This window comes from Salarias fasciatus, chromosome 1 (assembly GCF_902148845.1).
Source record: "Salarias fasciatus chromosome 1, fSalaFa1.1, whole genome shotgun sequence".
In the NCBI taxonomy this organism is placed as follows: domain Eukaryota; kingdom Metazoa; phylum Chordata; class Actinopteri; order Blenniiformes; family Blenniidae; genus Salarias; species Salarias fasciatus.
Genome location: NC_043745.1, coordinates 7,808,065 through 7,828,781, shown reverse-complemented (window position 1 = coordinate 7,828,781; position 20,717 = coordinate 7,808,065). Strand labels below are relative to the sequence as shown.

General features: G+C 42.9%; 1 long non-coding RNA gene across 1 annotated transcript; it reads right to left on the bottom strand.

The window, feature by feature from the left end:
• Positions 1–1,505: 1,505 nt before the first annotated feature.
• LOC115393279 (uncharacterized) lies at positions 1,506–19,027 on the bottom strand. Its single transcript, XR_003931942.1, has 3 exons — positions 18,985–19,027; positions 1,936–2,098; positions 1,506–1,642 (listed from the first exon to the last, which is right to left on the bottom strand). It is a non-coding gene; the product is annotated as an uncharacterized LOC115393279 (long non-coding RNA).
• Between the last annotated feature and the right edge of the window lie 1,690 nt (positions 19,028–20,717).

The following is a 20,717-nucleotide window of genomic DNA, read 5'->3' as shown; positions in this document are numbered from 1 at the left end:
ATGATTCTCCACTTCCAAAATCAGCGTCTCTTCATCCTGGTTGTTTATGGAGTGAAATTAATGCCAAAACCTCTCCAACACAAAAAACGTGTTTTATTCACAGCCGATGATTCACACACAAACTCAGTGTGTTTTGCAAAAGCAAAATGTCATTCACAACTAATGCACTTAGGTTTGTCCATCAAAAAAACGTTCCACAAATTAAAAAAATATGTATCTGCACTTACATTAAAATATTCTTTAAGTGCAAAATAAAATCTTTCAAGATTAATTTTTTTTTTCCGAGTACAAAAAACAATTCTGCGGGTTGGAGAAAAAATTCCGCGGGTTGGAGAAACTTTTCTGCGGGTTGGAGAAACTATTGGCTCCCCAGCGTCACGTGACTTTTGGCAGTGATTTTGCACCTTCCTGATTCGCATCCGCAGGACTTAGGATTTATTCACAACTGCCAGTGTTGTGTAATTTGCATGCCACAACAGGAGGTGGCGCTGTGCGCGTTCACGTTTACAGTGTTTACAGTAAATGATCATGTACTGTGCTTCAACAAGACAGAATTAAACACAAGGAGAAATGGACCAAAACAGAAAGGCGACGGACTGTACGGAGACCAGCTGGACCCGGTTCAGACCCGGTTGGGCTCACTTACCGCTCCTGTTGTGGAAAAGGCTGCCTGGAAGTGAAATGCCCATCAAAGCATCGCAGCAGCACGGCGCTACAGGTTGTCAGGGCACAAACTTTTGTCTGGATTCAGTGATGGCATTTTGTCTTGAAGAAGACAGTAATACTACAGCCAGACACAGAAACACTACAGCCAGACAGACTCACATCTTTGTGACAGCTGCAAAGTTTTGTGACTTAGTTGTGTGGACGCCGGTGGACTGCAAGGTGCACAATGTTTTCCTTCATTTTATTTGCAGTGTTATTTGTTTATGCACAATCTAATCGTACTTTATACAGTTGCAGTGATATTTGTTTGCACAGACTTTTGCACCTTATTTGAACTGTAACTGTAACTTTAACAGTGTGTTGCACTACACAAGAAGGTTGGTAATAAACAGAAGACTTTGAAACCAGAAATGGTGACATTATTGCAGCATGGGTAAATGGCACAGTCTCACAGAGGATTTCCCATTAAAATGAAGTTTCATAAATAGCTACTGAGCTACAATATTTAATTTCACCATAGTCTTATTAACTTATTAAAGCAGAGGCTGGTTTTTGTCACCATATGAGCAGTAACAGCTGAGGAGATTTACCTGTTCTGAATGTTCAGGATAAATATTAGAATTAAGCAGAGGAAGACTGTTAGCCATCAATTTAATTTACAGAAAAACAGAAGTTGGCCACATATAATCAAGATAAACAAAACAAGCGGTTCATCTCAGCACACATGGACTTAATTTCACCATTCATTCGTTTACAACTGACACACTGCTCATTCTCCACCATGTCGTTCTGTTGTGGAGCTTGATACACATCAGGTGTGTGAGGTTCAGGTGCAGCAGCTGCAGTAACTGCCGTCACGACCTCCTGTCTCCTTTTTCTCCGTTGGAATCTTTCCGCAGCTTTCTCCTCCGTGTGTTGAGATGTGATGACAGGAGCGCAGTCTGGATGAGGTTCATTCACTTCATCAGCAGCTCTCCTGAAAAACACACTTGCCCATTATGACTTTTAACATGAGGTCAGTTACAATGTACTCTCAAAGTCAATCTCCTATGAGTGAGGACAATTATGATATAAATTCAACAGTAGAGGGAAGTGGAAGTGGAGGAAAGAGTGTTTGCTTTGCCACTACTGCCCTGAGCTAGCGTGGCTAACGCTAGCAACCAGCTAACACCACGGACACCACAACATGGGTTAGCTCCGGCAGTGACAAAAATGACATGAACCCACGAAGATAATTTAATTTTTCATCAACAATGACCACAAACTCACCTGTTGGCTGCTCAGGGCGCGTTGTTCTGGGGCGACTGACTCACTCGGTTGTGGTCCTGGCTGGTTGTGGATGGTGCTATGCGTTAAACGGCATCAACAGCGCCACCTCCTGTTGTGGCATGCAAATTACACAACACTGGCAGTTGTGAATAAATCCTAAGTCCTGCGGATGCGAATCAGGAAGGTGCAAAATCACTGCCAAAAGTCACGTGACGCTGGGGAGCCAATAGTTTCTCCAACCCGCAGAAAAATTTCTCCAACCCGCGGAATTTTTTCTCCAACCTGCAGATTTTTTTCTCCAACCCGCAGAATTGTTTTTTGCACTTGGAAAAAAAAAATTAATCTTGAAAGATTTTATTTTGCACTTAAAGAATATTTTAATGTAAGTGCAGATACATATTTTTTTAATTTGTGGAACGTTTTTTTGATGGACAAACCTAAGTGCATTAGTTGTGAATGACATTTTGCTTTTGCAAAACACACTGAGTTTGTGTGTGAATCATCGGCTGTGAATAAAACACGTTTTTTGTATTGGAGAGGTTTTGGCATTAATTTCACTCCATAGTTGTTGTGCTTCAACGCGCTGAATTTCGTGCAACAGGATGTTGACATTCGGGCCATTCAGAATAAAATGCATACATGGTCCTGAATAGGCTATGTATTTTGTAGAAAACACGAAATTTATGGACAACAGCCTGCAAATGGGCCATATATGCAGCTGTGTGAACATTCAGAAACGTTCGACTATAGTTTGATTACAGGCAAAACAGAAGTTTGTCAAATAAAATTTGATAGTGTGCTTTAATTTTTGTTTGCTCGCTTTTTAAAGTGTATATTTTAATCAGCATGGTATGTCTATTCGTGATATATCCGACAATTAATGTGACGGAAAAAAAAAAACGTCTTTTAACAATTTAAATAAAGACAAAATGATTTTATTTTGTATAAAACCGGAGGTTGTTGGAGTTCTCTTTCCTGTTTGGTGCATCTGAACTGTGGAAATTTATGCGTACGGAGACCTGACGGACCGGACCGGAGAGAAAAATAGACCTCGGCTCTATTTTGGACTGACGGAGCGGAGCGGACCGGAGCAGAACGGAGGCTGTGAAATCCGCTACAGTCATTAAAATAACAACGTATTTGCTGCGGCGGTCGGACCGGAGCTGAGCTGAGCGCAGACGGAGCGGACCGAAGGATGTGGAATTTAGGGGTTACTGTCCCGCGATCCTCAGCCTTACCTGTTGACCTGTTAATTTATTAAATGAATAATCTGTAAACGGGAGGGTGACCACTAGTTTGCAGAAAATTATTTATCCTGAAATACAGTGCAATACACACGAAACAAGGTGGGGGTTTAAAAAATGTTTTTGTGTTTCTCCAAAGTTCACAATTTGATGAAAATACATACTAAATTTAACCGCTTGGGCGGCTTTTATTCGACATAATTCTATCTTTAGGAGACAATGAAAACAAACAGACTCAATGAAAAAGAAATACAAGGCCGGGTTAACATTCACATAAACACTTTTCCAATGGTAAATTATTTATACTGCTTACTATGCATAAAGTTCCACTGTAGAAGGTGACATGCTTGCCAAGGTTATTTTCCTATTACTTCATTTGAATCAATCACCAGCAGATGCTAACTCGAAATGCATAAAGACGGCATCCAACCTCCTGACAAGCCAAAATTCACAGGTACAGGAAACTACGATCACAATCCAATTCTTTATAAACAGATTTTATTGCAAAAACTTCACAGTACTCAAAATACCGGAGCAGTGACAAATCTGCAGCGAACTCTTCCTCTGCATCCGCTGTGCCAGCATGCTATGGTGCTGATTGCCCTCAAAAGGGACTGTGACCGGCCGGTCCAAGGTGGCTCCAGACTACTGTCGGTCCACAAAACAGGAATCAGGGTTCCCCGACAACCGCTGGACTAGCGATTAAGGGAAAAACACTTAATTAGCCCGACAGCAGCGTCTCCAGCTCCGTGGCTTTCGCAGTAAAGTGTACGCATCTGACACACCTCCACTTCCGGGTTCACTCAGTCAAGTTAATATACATTATGGCAGCCAATAAGTGAACACAGACACAGAACTTCCTTTCTGTCGCCCTTCAAAATAAAACAAAAATAAAATACATCAAAACCCATTTCATACAAAATACGTCATTCCTCATCTCGTTCAGATGGTAAACATTTTTAATCAAGGAACATAAAGTTTCCCCGACTTTCAAATGTTCAGCCGCATGTAGACGTCGATATTGGGTAATAATTTAGACGTCCAAATCTTCAACGTCATCTAGACGTCGAAATTGGGTAATAAGAAGACGTCCAAATACCTCACCTATTTTGGACGTCCAAAATAGGACTATAATTGGTCTTGGACGGACGGACGCAATATGGACATGATCTGGACGTCCATACGACGTCCAATGTTTAAGGGGGAAGGTCGACTGGGAGACTCGCCATCAATTGGATCGCTCATCAGCTTCGTCAGACACGAAAGCTGAAGCTTCAATCTTTCCAAGCATCACAAAAAAACCTGACCTGTATTTAGAAAACAGGTTTACAATCCAATTCAATGCATTCAATGTTTTCAAATGATCACCGAAGTGTTTGAATGTTCAATTCAAGGTGGTCGTACAACACTGATCGATCTTTATCAAACAGGAATCAAAATACCATGGTTTACATACTGAAAACCATAATTAATCTTAACAATCAAGAGTTGATCATGTCAAAATGGATTATTTTAATCAATTCAAATCAAAAGGAATAATGTTTTAAAGATTTCATTCAACCAATGAATTCTTACTTCCACTTGAAGACATAACATGTTTTCTTCATGTGTTTCTCTCATTTCAACTCTTTTTTAACGTCAGAGCAGAGATTTTAGCTGAATGAAATGAAATACATCAGTTCTGATAACATAAGTAACTTAAATTACAGCTTTGCTACTTCTAGTCAACTTAAATGAACTTAAAATGACTTTTTGGGTTCCTTCTGAACACATTTTAACTTTCTATCACATGTGCAAAAGATGAGGCATTTCACCCAGTAAAATTTTCACATGTGCTCATTCCAGTAAAATGGAGCAAATAAACACAAATTTCACCATCAATCCATTAATATAAATGCTTTTAAGTGGAAAATATGAATCAAAAACAACATAAAATGTACAAAACACCCTTAATTGAAACAGCATGGTCACCTCATGACATCTCCACATACACACACATTGCAACCAGAGTCCTGCACGGGTCCAATTTTCAAGACCCGACCCGGGGATGTACAAACCCGCAACCAAACCACAAACCCAGGCATCAGCCTGATTAGTACTGCGACCCGATCTGACCCGTTGAAACACGACCCGCAGCCCGACCCGTAACCCGTAATTAAAGTAATCGTTTTGGGTCATATTGTCTGAATACTGAACAGCACATCGCCACAGTTAAGGCCCGTCCATGCTTCACATGTCCGCATGGGTGCGCGTTGGTCCGCGTGACGTAAAAATCGTCATGAATTCCTGTCCGCTAGGGTCCGCGCGGACCGATCCGCGGACGTCCGCGCAGCAGCCAGAAATTGAGACCGCGTTGCGCATTGCGCGCAGGTCGCGGAAGTGTGCGCCTGCGCCAGAGTGCCATAGCAAACAAAACATGACAGTAAAAGTGAAAGTAGACGGAGCTCCAGCCTGATGGCTCCACTTAAAGACACCGAAAGAGTGAAAAACTCGTGGAAAGAGAGAGAGACTGTCTGGAGGGATGAGAAGGTCTGCAGACAGAAGTGAAAAAGTAACTAATCGCTCCGGCGCCGCCCCGCGATTCAGAAACAGAAAAAAAAGGCTAAATAAACTTTAATACTTAAAGATAATGTACTGACAATGTATGTGCTTAATTTTCTCTAAACAATCCGTAATAAAGGAGCAGATAAACAGTCTGTAGAGCCGGAAAAGCTTCTCGAGGCTGCGTGGATCACCGCGCCTGCATGAGACGCGCACAGCTGAGCTCAAAATGTAGCATGGGAGAAAGCGCGTCCGCATCGGTGGTGCGCGGACCTTCCAAAGCGGACGCGGAAACGCGTACATGTGAAGCATGGACGAGCCTTTAAGGTGACAGTGAGTGAACAGCACACCTGAATGAAGCAGCTCTTCCAAAAAAAGCCTGACTTCCGTCATGAATCATCAACCCTGCGTGTTCTTCTCCCATACAACTGTAAAAACACTCATTTGTTACGTTTAATGCTTTTAAAGCTATAGTGTGTAACTTTTAAATGTCTATGAATCCATCCATCCATCCATCCATCCATCCATCCATCCATTTTCTACCGCTTATCTGGGGCCGGGTCGCGGGGGCAGCAGTCTCAGCAGGGATGCCCAGACTTCCCTGTCCCCAGACACTTCCTCCAGCTCCTCTGGGAGGATCCCGAGGCGTTCCCAGGCCAGCCGAGAGACATAGGGCCCTAACTTGGTAGACTACGCCGAATCCGCCGGCTGTCAGCGGAGCGCAAAGTGCGCCGTCGGCAGATAAAGTCAACGGGGCGTGTCCAGAAAATTGTCCTAATTTCGTGAACCAGGCGCAGTCACGCCTCCATCCCGCCCACCGGCGCAGGTGGCGCAAGAGAGAGGAGAGAAAGTGGGTTTAACCCAGCTGAGCACAATTTGACCAATCAAATGAACACCTCTCCTTTTTTTCAAAGAAGGACACTGCTACATTAACATGATGAAATACATTTTATTTCCTGGCCTCAATACTAAACCATAGTGAAGCAACAATGTATATGACTGCATTTTGAAATAAATAATCTCTTGTAGAGCTTGGGGAGCCAGACAAATGAAATAAAAATGCAGACACCCTGCATTTAGCGGCTACATACAGACTTTGTAGGGAAAGGGAAAATCTGTTTTTATTTGTGTGCATCATAACTCTTAAAGATACATTTGGGAAAGCACAAAGAATTACAGGTGCCAATCACTCAGCGGAGCTGGGTGAGTCTACTTAGGACTGCTGGTTCAGTTGTCATCAGATCGATGTCCTCTGAAATGATTCCCTGTAATTCCTATCACACACATGGCATTCCGGCCATCCCAGACGAAGGATAATCATTTATGAGAGAATGGTGGCGACATCTGCTATCTGCTCCGTCCTCCGCTCTGCTTCACGTGTTGCCAGCATTCTTACCCCCCTCCAAAGGCCGCTATGGTCAGCCAGACTGTCATATGCAGTGTTTTTGCGCAGGAGCACACCAACAGGTTGCTTTTCTGTAATCTAATGCATTAGAAATTAAGGAAAAGAAACAAAATATTAAATCAAGTGGATCAGCAAAACTTCTGCCTCATATCTGCTTTATTAATGCCTCAAATCAGGTTTTAAAATGTATTGAACTTTTTACAGTGCGCATTTGCGCAGCGTACCTCTCACTCACACTCCGGGCACTCGTTTCCCTGATACACACGCACACAAACGCCAACACACACAAAATAGTTGTATTATTAACTGTCAATAATAATCAAGAACATATTAAAATTAGTAAAATAAGTCTCCCCGGTTGCGCACCAGGACGGACACCTTCCCACACCGACCCGTCCTCACCCTGCTCATTTTATTCTGGGACTGCAGGCTCAACAGGACAAAGGTATTTATTCAGAAAATATGTTCGTTCTAAAATTAATTTTTGGAAACGAAAAATACATGGTTTGCTGTATTTTAATGGAGGATATAATATTTTACCTGAATCTGTAACTGGCACATCTGGAGACGCTGCAGTGCCCCTGCTGTCAATACCGTGTTCACTGTTGTGCTCAGATTTATTACATTAGTTTAAATAATAATAATAATGATAATAATAATAATAATAATAATAATTTTACACCATTTTATGTTATTATTATTTAGTTGTAAACTGACAGCAGCTTACAGTAATTCTCTACCTGGAGGTGATGCGTGAGCGCTTCATGCGCCACTGCAGGTTCTACGCTGGACTGTACAGCAGCTGGAGGTCGGTCGGGTATTTTTAGGGCAGCAGCATTATATTTGTTTCGCTGTTTGGCCCGCGACTGTTCTGACTCTGATTCAGAACATTCCTCCTCTTCACTCCAGTCAAGATCGCTGATGTCCGACACGTCTCCGCCATCCGATTCCCCCTCACTGACCTCCTGTATCATTGCTAAAGCTTCTTCCACCTTATATCTCTTATTTATGCCTGTTTTTACTATCTTTCTTTTGGGATTTGCTTGATATTTTTGGCCATCTGTCTGATTGTCTGCTGTCAGAGCTAGCCCCCTGTTCAGATGCGCGCATGAACCAAAACAAATCAATCACAGAAGAAAAAAAAAGCCCCGTGAAGTGCATCTTTTTAATCAGTCTAATAATAATAATAATAATAATAATAATAATAATAATAATAAATAAATAAATAAATAATAAGTCTCACAGACCACTGTTGGCCTTTGGAGGTATAAATGCTTTGTAATATTATCTGTGTCATTGTTAGGACCTTATTTGCTTCAGAAAAACATACAAGACACATATTTAGGAAAAGTCAAAGAACTAGAGGACAGGGGAATTATTTTTAACAGATTTATTTGAATTCTAAAAACCCAAATGGTCTGTCAAATCGTCTTGGATGTTCTAGTGCTAAAGAAGATAATAAAAACAATTATGTGGTTCATGAGTGATTTTGTGTATCTTTCATGACACTGACAAGCTGAAACCCTGCCTCTGAGGTTTTCTCAGACAAATTATCATCAGATCCTCCTCCCCAGCCTGCTCACACCTTCCGCAATAAACTCTCACTGCGCCAGCTGATTCTGTCGAGCCCTCCCCCTGGTGCGCCGCCACGCCCATCTCGGCGCAAGTGCAGCAGACCGGTCAGAAACCCTCTTCTGCGCCTGTCGAAAATAGGAATGCGCTGCCTCCGCCGCTGATCATCGCCAAGTTGCGCCGTCAAATTAGAGCGTACAGTCTCTCCAGCGTGTCCTGGGTCTTCCCCGGGGTCTCCTCCCAGTGGGACATGCCCGGAACACCTCCCTAGGGAGGCGTCCAGGAGGCATCCTAAACAGATGTCCGAGCCACCTCAGCTGGTTCCTCTCGATGTGGAGGAGTAGCGGCTCTACTCCGAGCTCCTCCCTGGTGACTGAGCTCCTCACCCTATCTCTAAGGGAGCGCCCAGCCACCCTACGGAGGAAGCTCATTTCGGCCGCTTGTATCCGGGATCTTGTCCTTTCGGTCATGACCCAAAGCTCATGACCATAGGTGAGGGTGGGAACGTAGATTGACCGGTAAATCGAGAGCTTCGCCTTTCGGCTCAGCTCCTTCTTCACCACGACGGACCGATACAACGACCGCATCACTGCAGCCGCTGCACCGATCCGCCTGTCAATCTCACGCTCCATCCGTCCCCCACTCGTGAACAAGACCCCAAGATACTTGAACTCCTCCACTTGGGCTAGGGTCTCTCCACCAACCTGGAGGGGGCAAGCCACCTTCCTCCGGTCGAGGACCATGGCCTCGGATTTGGAGGTGCTAATCCTCATCCCTGCCGCTTCACACTCGGCTGCGAACCGCCCCAGTGCATGCTGTAGGTCCGGGTTCGATGAAGCCAACAGGACAACATCATCTGCAAAAAGCAGAGATGAAATCCTGTGGTTCCCGAACCGGAACCCCTCCGGCCCCTGGCTGCACCGAGAAATTCTGTCCATGAAGATTATGAACAGAACCGGTGACAAAGGGCAGCCCTGCCGGAGTCTGTCGTGGAATTTTATTTTAAAAAGTATCCTCGGCCAGTCACGGTGCAAAAAACCCCACAAACATATATTCCAGAAAAAACGTAAAATCCTCAAGTATATCCATTCTTGGTTCTTGAAGTCTTCCATCGTAGTTCTCCTCAGAAAAATCAGGCAGAGTCAGAGTCAGAATGCAAAAGGAGGACTTTATTCCCAAAAAACCCTCCTGGCAGCCAGGTTGACCAAAAGAACTGACGCGCCGATCGCTCTCCGCTCCATCTATTTATACTATTTCTTGGGGGTTCGTTGCTGCTTAATTAGTTCTCCTTCAAGACACAATTGTTCAAACATTTGTTGAGTCTCCTTCAAGACACAATTGTTCCCCCCTCCCTACAAAGGTCAATGTCCGTGACCCCTTGGGAGGCCCTCTTAGCCTCCAAGTCTCCAAATGCCAGGTGTTGTGCAACAAATCATAATGTCACATTTCTTGTCCAATGAGCCTCATTTACACCAGAGGGAGACAGAGAGACAATTGACCTGTAGTCTTAACTTTAGAAAAAACAAACTGTCCAGCTGCCAAGAGGCTGCTGTAAAAATGAAACATGGCAGGCTGGCGAACAGAAAAAGGATACATGTCTTTTCTACACCTGCGTCTACTAGCATAGTATAACTAACAGAGACATGCATTACATGAACAATAGTAAATAACATAATATAATAAGCATGATGTAAAGAATATTATAAAATTATTCAACAAGTCCAACATGCACCGGGAACAGGTCCGACTTACTGCCGGCAATGCGGACCAGACTCCTACTCCGGTCATACAAAGACCGGACGGCCCTTAACAAGGGGCCCCGGACTCCGTATTCCCGGAGCACCCCCCACAAGACACCACGAGGGACACGGTCGAATGCCTTCTCCAAATCCAAATGTGGATTTGGATTTGGATGTCTATGAATGTCCTTTCTTATTCAAGCCACTACTAGTGGAGATGACAAAATGCAGATTAAGCCGATTGGCTCCTCTAGTATCTCGCGGGATTTTTCAACATATATAATTCTTGCTTTGCTTGTCGACTGGTGACATTCCTGCGTTGGCGCGCAGGAAATTACGCATTTTACGTCACAACAAGAAGGGAGGGGGAAGACGCGTGGAGGGTCTCATAGAACAGGCAGAGCTAGGCAGACCCAGGAATCAACATGGCAGAGAATCCAAAGAAACGGTCGAGAAAGAGTCCTGAAGTGGATCCTACCACTAAAAAAAAGCCTGGACGGTCGGCAGAAGGATTGCTGGCGAAGAAGGAAAGTGACCGACGGAGAAGGCAAACTAGGATTTGTATTGGCGTGGCTTTTCCTCGGTGGAGAGCGTTGAAAGCAGAAATTGGGCTGAGGGCAGACACAGATGTTGCCTTGCTGCTGTTGGATAAGTAAGTGAATTGGTTTATAATTGTATAAGTACTTTATTATTTTTTTAAATGGTGCTATGAACGTTATGTTGTAATGTTAGCAGCCTGCTAACATAATGTCACATGGTAATAATCACACATTCGCAAATGCTGTCTAAGAATAATGTCATGCCAGTGCTGAGTATGGGTAGCATGTGTGACCGTAGCCTAAACTCAGTTGTTAGCACAGCTGTAGATAACAGATATTATGTTGTCGGTTATCACTCGCTACACACTATATACTGCTTGCCACGGTACACGCCGGTGCTGAGTATGGTTAGCATGTCATGCATCAGACTGCAGCTCGTGGATACAAAATTACAACTTTGATCATTTTCATTACAGTTATGAAAAATACTCTTAGGGGACACTGTCATCAACCCCCATAAAGACTGGCGGAAACATCCGACCACCCCCTCCCCCATCACTGTCCAGCAAAGGCACTGAATCTCAAAGGTACAGTAGTTCACGTCTGTGTGAGTGGGTGTCCTAAGACCAACATGCCGCTTGAATTAGTAGCTGCATAGCTCTTGTTTTGTAAATATCCACACGTGACATTTCTACATGGTCTTCTGCAGACCAAGTGGGTTTTGCTTGCGAATCACATTAGATCCACAATTGTATTTGCACTTGTAGGGATGATATCTTCAAGATGCCCGGGGTTGGTGCTCTTCCTGATCAGGAGGATGTGGTAGATGTCTTACAGGAAAGGTAAATCAATCCATAATATCAAATAAAAGGTATAAGGTAAAACAGGCATTATTTATTTTGGTCTATTCTTTAGAAATAATGGCTGAATTACTCATACATTGATATCACCTTTTATATGCAGCATGCACTCCCTGAGTATGGACGACACTCAGATTATTGATGAGGATGAAGCCAACAACCTCAGGAACAGTGTGTAAGTGCTGCTGATAATGTACAGTTACCTTTGAATGCTGTATTTGTTGTATTTATAGTGTGACTTATGCACATGCACATCAAATTTGGCCTTCATTGTCAAGGAAGAATTTATGGCAGCACTGTTGTTGTGTTGACTGTACACGTGAACCAGAATATTTTTCACTATATTTTCTTTTCCCAATTATCTTCATTCAATATGGAATACTTACAAAAATGTATGTTTTCGTTTTAGTATTGAGTGGGAGAATGAGGAAGAAGGGGGCACCTCTGACACAGAGCTGTCAAACCCAGAAGAAGATGGAAGCTCTGATGAAGACTACGTTCCCCCTCTCTGTTGGCGGTATGTTTGGTCTGCAGTGTGGCCTCAATGGCTCTAAAATAGAACAGTAGTTATTGAAGAGTGTATGGTTTTTATATTTCTGTGTAAACTGTGTGTATGACTCATCTAATTCTTAACCATCTCAAAATATGTTGTTTCTCAACATAGAACCAGTGGTGCCCTAAAGTTGCCCTTCTCCATTGAAACACTCCCAACTGTGGGAATCAACGAGATGGTGCACGACTTGAGAGAGAAGGAAGAAGCTCCACCTGAGATGACATCTTGTCCTGATTACCAGAAGGTTTTGTGTGAAGATGACATTGTTGATGAGAAAGCTACAATAGCATATGAGACAAACCTGAGACAACTTACAGGCTTTCTCAGATTGCCACTGGAGAAATGCAAATACAGTGACCCTCTCCTGGGAGTTGAATGTGATGCTGTACAACCCTTTGAGGTGATCATCAAGTCATGGGGAACAGAAACAACTATTGAATGGGTGAGGAGGCTATTATAGCACTATAGTTTTGTGTTGTTCAAAGTTGTGTCTATCTGGCACACTCTGCCTGCTTGATTTTATATAGAATGTACTGTAAAGTCTGTGGTGGTCCAAATTTAGATTCATTAATAAAAACAGTTGGAAAAGAACTAAGTATGTTAAAGAAATGGTTTGATTCAAATAAATTAACTTTAAATCTACATAAAACAAAAGTTCAAATTTTTGGACATCGTACGCCTTTTTGTTTGTCTGAATAAACTTGAAGGTGCATTAAGGAGTTTGCACGTTTTATGTGAAACAGCGCCCCCTGCAGGCCTTGGGCGTAATGCAGCTTAGTGAAACACTCGTGCCTGTGGCTTGCGTGCATGGAAGAGGGGAAGTCCTTCCTCGCTCTTTTAGTGGCGCTCGAGTAAGATTTAAGTTTCTTTTAACTGGTGGAGTCTGTGCTGGAGCTGTGGCAGTGCTAGAAGCCAGTCTGTTCTTACTTTCTGGAAGATCCTGCTCAGTTGTTGCTCACTAAGCATCTGGCAGAGTAATGGCGGACAAAACGAAACCTAACTAAATCAGGTCAGCCGGAGCGCGCATTACGTCATTCCTGTCAAATTCTCCCCAAAAAAATTCTGGTGCCGGACCGGCACTGTGACTTTCAAGTGACAATTTAGCGCTGTTAGAGGTGTTTGTAATGAATATATCAGGGCACATTGTACACATCATTAAAAATGTGTAACATATTTATGGTGGAAAATAAGTATTTTCAAAGTTGAAAAACTCCTTAATGCACCTTTAAATAAACTTGAAACTTAAATTTATATGATGTTTTAATTGTTTTTTTTTTGTTTGTTTTTTTGTTTCGTTTTGTTACTTTTATGCACAGGTGTGTTCGCGAGGTCACAGCCTTTGGAGCTGGAACTCTCAGCCCATTTTCAAGTTTGGACTTCAGGCAGGGGACTTCATGCTGGCTACCAATATCCTGCTGTCTGGAAACAACTGCCACAAATTTGCACTTCTGTTCAGGTTCATGAACTTGGGCATTGTTGCCAAGTCCACTTTCTTTGCAGTGCAAGACTCCTATTGTCTTGACCCTATCAAGGAGTTCTGGCAAGAGAACAGATCAGCAATCATCGACCGCCTCCATGCCAAGGATCACGTTGTAGTTATTGGTGAGTGCACAGAGATACATAAGAGAGAAATTAATTGAGTTAAGAACTTTTGAAAGTGTTCTAAAGTGTTAGCTTTGTGTTTGACAAACTTCCTCTTTATTTTTCCGGCGGATGGAAGGATGGACTCTCCAGGTAGGTATTGCAATTATCATCAGTATGCAATCCCAAATAAAACTTGAAAGCAAAACAAGACAAAAACAGCTTGTTGAAGCAGTATTTGGGAGGTTGGTGCTCCTACTTGCTGCACCAGCTTGCCTGTTTCTGGTATCTTATTCCTTTCAAGCATTAATTGGGATTGAGCACAAACCTATGAAACTTTTCAGCTGATTATTCAGCACTACATGGTCCCCACCTGCTGTATTTCATGTACTTTCACATATTATAAAATTGTAATCTGATAATGTTACTGTACAAGGCACTGCGCACAGTACTGCACATACACCACTATGGACTACGAGTCCCGGGACATCATCAACATCACAACAGTCGACAAGAGAGAGACAAACAGGAACTGTGTTGCAATGGAGAAAGAAGGCTTTATAAAGGACAATGGACCAACTTCTTTCTGAAATACCACTGAAAGAGATGTGCACTGATGCACATGTTCAAATCAAGGCCCTAATGGGTGAACATGTAGTTACTTATACCCGTAAACCAGCTGCATTTAGGATGAATCACACTTACACCAATGTTTGTTTTTGTATGTTACAGATCCCAAACGTGGGAGGTATGGTGACAGGGGAGTAATCCACACCTTGGACATGTGGCATGGAGCAAAAAGCTTGACCAAGAAACTACATGCAGTAAGATTGTTATCTTCAGTACACTGTGCACTGACTGGCTGGATAGACGCATGATAATACATAGACTAATGGCATTTTATTTTTTTAACCTTTCTAGGCAGGACAGGTGAAAGGCCAAACAGAAATCCTGCAGTGGTTGAAAGACATAGTCAATCACTTCTGGTTCTGCTGTAAGGAGGCACGAGCGGTTCATGGTGTGTACAATGAAATTGTTTCTATCAATATACATGAAGCTAATGATTGGTCCCAGACATAACTGCAACTGATTGACTATAACTATTACTCTATTTTTTTTTAAACCACACATAACAAAACTGAAATGTGATACAGTAGCATCTATCTGATGCACCCATTGGCCACAACATCACTAACATTTTTAGTGTCACCAAGTGGAAAATAGCTAAAAGGAGTTGTTTTCCTGGTTGCAGGGCCTATGGCGAGGGGTTCTTTACCACATGACCGGTCGTCACGAGTGGACTTTTGGGAAGTGCCTTCATGAGCCACTGAATGATGAAGACCATGAAAAGGAGTGGATTCAAAAAGATTCACCTGCCTACATGGCACTTGTTGGAGTTGTCCTGAACAAAAAGTGGCTAAAAGATGTCCCCAAATTTTTGAACTGCAGGTAAAGGAGATGTACTTGTCCAGGAAGCACTGTGTATGTACACACAAAAATAGGGCTGCAACATGTTATGATACAATACCTTTTTCTTTTGGTCTATTTTTCACAGGACGACATCTGACCTTGAGACCTTCCACAATCATATTTTAATGTATGCAGGCAAACGCTTTGCCTTCTCTCCGCCTGTGTATGAAGCCAGAACTTTGCTTGCTGCATTAGACTACAACCAGCACAACAGCAGACCACCAATGTTCACCAAAGAAGGCAACAGAGCGTATGTCATACTATATTGTTCTGTTTTTTTCTTTGCAAATACTACTTATATGATATGTGATGTTTGTTTTGCTCCTGTTTTCCCCCCAGATACCAGAAAATTTCAAGGAGGAAAAGTCAAGGAGATACAGCCTTTACACCGTCAAGAGCCACAAATCCGACAGCTACATCCATGACCTGCAAAGGGCAATCACACGCAGACGTCTGATGTCAGGGAAGGAAGTGCCAAGAAGGAGGACCAGCAGGGAGGAAGACCCGAGAAGATTTGGCCTCCTCCCACCTGTGGAGCCACCAACAACAGAGGAACTGCTTCAGAGCCAGGTCTCCAGAGGAGAGGTACAAAAAAAAACAAACAAAAAAAACAGCATTACTGGGTTTCAGAATGGGTCAATTATATCCATAACTGCTGCTAATTGCTGCCATGTCTTTTCTCGATTCTCCTCTGATGAAAGGATTGCGGATCGATTTCTGCACAACACTCCATCACTTTACATTCAGTAACAAGCTTCTTGTAAATATTTGACAGATTGTAATAAAAACCTAATAAACACGAGGCGACATACTTTACTGAAATGAGTGTTGACAGTTATTTACATATTTTCAGATATTGCACTTGTCAAATTGTAAAACGAGACAGATGTAAACAAAGTCATTGTGAATACAGCTAACAAAAAGTAAACAAAGTAAGGCTAAAATAAAAAAAAAGCTATAAACAGCTAACAAGTACACAACTATACACAAAAAGAAGAAGGTGCAGATAACAATAATACAAAATTGTCTGTTTCACAGCAGTCCAGGAATGAAGCCTGTGTAGCTGCCAGTGGGGTCTGGAAAAGTGTCCCTTATACGCCACACGCAGCAGCTTGGGATGACAACACGTTGACCAGCCTGTAGTCTCCCATGCTGCCACAAAACAAATTGTAAGCTGCATGCCTGAATTCTTTGTTGTCTTGCCCAGGGTCTTGCAGGTCATCCAGTCCAAGATATTCATGTCTGAGCCCCCTTGCCAGTCGCAGAATGCCAGGTTCCCAGCAGAAGAGTTCCAGATGTGCTGTCCTACTAATGCAGTGCTCTGGCCGTTGCTGGCAGCACTTCTTCTCCACTTCAGTTGGCATTTCCTGACATTTCTGACATGTGCACCACCATGGTTGTGCACTTGTTCTAGCAGCAGGAGGCTCAGCTGGATTTCTGGAGGAGAGGACGTCAAACAAGACACCTGGGAAGCGTGTGGCTGGCCTCTCAATGAGGTCATGTCTGACCTCATCAGACATGTCAGCTAAAGCAGCCTGTAGGAGAGAAGATACAATAAGGTTGGCTCACAATGGGGAAATGTAAAATAGGAAATAAAGATGGCACAGTATAGGTTTTTATGTAAAGAAATTAATGTGTTGAACAAAAAGTAAAAAAACCCTCATTTCATCCAGGTTACGTTGGCGGAGCTGGTCAACTCTTTCCCTGTCCTCCTGTTGCAGCTGGTCTGCACCTCTGCCCCTTCCTCTGCCCCTTCCTCTTCCTCGGCTTCTGGAAGGCTGGCTACCTCCTCGACCTCTGGCTCTTCCACGTCCTCTACTGCATGGATGATAGTCAGAACTGGCTGGACTGGAGGGGACATCAAAGCTGGGAAGCTCCTAATTTATGAAATATGTGTCAGAGCGTGTCTGGTTTGTTACAAATGGGTAAATAACATATCTAAAAAATTACAAAAATAACTCTACAACAGTTTACACAAATTTTTTTTAATGAATTCAAATCAGTTGTAAGCCTATTCTTACACTCCATGTACAAGTACTATCATCAGTGGAGAACTTCACCTGATTTCATGATTTCTTTTTATTCCTATGTCCCTAGCTGGACACTTGCTGTAGTGGTACAATTTGAGATTTCATACAGTATAATACAATGCCTAATATAACAGCAACACAAACTATGGATACAGTATCAGTGCAGTAATAATAAAAATAATACTGCTTAGAAATATTAGTCGTTGGACACTGTTTTCCCGAAATAAAGTCTAAAGTCACTTTCAGTCACATATTTTCACTCAGGAAATGTAGTGCTCATCAGATTATCCAAAGGTAAAACACAGTTGTGGCTATATTTTGCATTCTAAAAAAGAGAGAGCGAGCGAGTTCATGTGCGTGTATGTCCTGGTGATTTCTTCAATAGCTTGTGTGTGTGTTTACCTGTCCTGCCAGTGAAAAAAATGTACACTTTTTTTCTACACCATATCACGGTACAGTAAATGCTGCAGCACAAGCACTGACACACTTTCTAGAATTAGTGGGACTGGCATGGTGTTCTTCCTACTTTGTGTGTAACACTTCCTAGTAACACTGAGACCAACGGACAACAAATGATTTCCGCTGACGACCACTGGGTCTTTTCATCCACTAACCTGTCAGTTACAAATCAGCAGGCGCCTTGTCTCCCGTTTTAATAAGCTATTTGCGTTTCTGTGGCAAAAAAAAAAGAAAACAATAATTACCTCTTCGGAAGAGTCCATCTTGTTTTCACCAGCTGTCCTTATTCACACAGAATAAAAACCAACGGTGATTCGCGCTGTGGAAACGCGAATCACCGTGGGGGGAGGGGGGGGGGGGGGGGGGGGGGGGGGGGGGGGACACCTGGGCGCGCCGGCTTTATTGTTGTAAGAACACAGAATTCCGCTAGCGGGTGACTGAAGTCATGCACTGTAGCTTTAAACTTTTAATCTCTTAAAGGGAACTTTACAATAGCAGGCTTACTTTCTGTCCAGACTTGAGCGGCGTTCAGCAGTTACAAGCCGTGCCATGTTTTAGAATCCATCGAGGAGAAAAGTAATCCATCAGGGAAACACTGAACACTTCAGCAACATTACAAAGTGATAGCTGTACGTTTTATCCATTTATTTCTCACATATCTAAACAGCTCTAACTGTTTTGGAAGTGGCGTTTGTAAGACGGTGGCAGACCATTTGATGCTCTCGTCCAATCACAAATTATATTAGATGGTGAAACGTGTTTAAACAGCTGAGCCAATGACTGTCACAAAATAGGGAAGCAATCCTCAGAGAGTAAATAATGACCAAGATAGTTTTCTGTAGTTTGCTCAACTAACTGAAAAACCTGGAAATGGATGCAGAAGAGACGCTCATGAGTCAATCTACAACCCGCGACCAGAAGTGCGAGCTATTTTTCCCACCCAGATCTGAACCCGAGAAAAAACAAAAAGCTTTTAAAAACCACCCGCAAATCAGCTGTTTTTGCAGTACTGACCCAGTGCAGGACTATGATTGCAACACGTGGCGACGAGCTTACCAAGGGGTTTTTTCAGGAGAAACGCAGCCAGAAAGTGTTTCAACAACGGTTTTTCCTCTCTCTACAATGGAATTTTCAGAGCATGGTATCAACAACTACTTCATCTCTCAGTTTGACTGCGAAATGTACAGTTTTCATACCTTTTTTCCCGTTTTTCTCTCTCATAAGGAAGTGAAGACGCATGCTCCGTCTGCATTAGTGAGGTCAAGCTGCTTCACTAGCATGGCCTACTACTTCTGGATTTCAAAATAAACTTCTGGTTTTTCAAAATAAAATACAAAACACAAACAAAGAAATGATTAAATAATGGTTGCAAATTAATGGATTGTATTTATTAACCCTTCCAGAGATGGGTTACAACATTTTTCTTCACTTCATCTTTTGACTGCAGCATGAATTATTAACTGAAATAACTTCAAATGTTATTTGTTAAAAAAATGTTAATACTTGAATCTCTGACAACATTCAAATCTGATGAGACTCAAATTCTCCTCCTTCACATTCAGCCAGTTGCTGAGGCACACCAGTCTCTCTCCAAAGCAGAGTTGGAAGAGAGAATGAATTGTTGGAAGAGAGAGCAGTTCTTTATTTCTGAGTGATGTATCCATGTATTTCACAGGGTTCAGGTGTTGGCAGATAAATATGCAAAAAAATCAAGTGTTGGTATTGTTTTTCTTTGCGATCACAACTGCAATTGGAACTCATCCTCTTTGGATTAGGATTTGAAGCAGTCCAGAGTGAATTCTGCATTATGCTCTGTCCTGTAAAGCAACAGAAAGAAGTGATAGTGCAACACAGCAGTGCAACACAGCAAAACCAAACTAACATGAAGCACTTACTACACTCTGATAAACAGTCTGTGCTCTTGCTTGTTCGGTCTTGGTGGCTTGGAAATCCAGAGCAATTGATGTCACAGCACATCTACACCACACCAACAAAAAGCACTTACTGTTTTTAGACATCAAGTCAGTGCTTTGGTTAGTGTAATACGGTATGGCTAGGGACGCCAACAGAACCAGCTGAATTTGCTGCAAAATGAAGTGGAAAAAATCACCAAAACAAAATCAACAGTTTGTCCTGCAACACAGTGAGACAACATCAACATGAACTCAGTCAGAGGAAAAAATATGGAAACATGAACTGGAATTGTACTTTAAGGAATAAGACAGATATTCAGGCAAGTCCATACTCCACCAACAGAAAGCACTAACTGCAAAATGAGTTAAAGTCCATGCTGTCATGATCGGTCTGCCGTTCCCAAACACAGAGAGACGGAGACAGGATGACGTTTGCACAGGTTTATACAGTGCAGAGAATAACAAGGACTGCAGCCTGGCAGCAGCGCTGCCGGGTGGCTAGAGGTGGGGTCATGGCGTGGCGTGGCGAGGTTATGGAGTAATCCCTCACAGAGAAAGGCAGAGCAGGGAAGATCTTCCGCAACAACACAGCAGTCTGGTGAGGATAACGATCCGGTACGGACCAGGTGGCAGGGAGAGATTTAAATAGACAGGCAGAGTGGCAGTCCCCAGCTGAATGCAATGAGTAATCAGCAGGACCCAGGGAGACTGGGGCTGCTCGCTGCCTGCCAAAACAGAATCCTGACACACGCTCCTGTTAATGTAGTATTGGTGACTAGAAACGCATGAGCAAATGAATGACACAATGGTACAAAACAAAAAAAAACCAAGGCCCCCCCCCCCCCCCCCCCCCCCCCCCCCCCCCCCCCCGCTGGA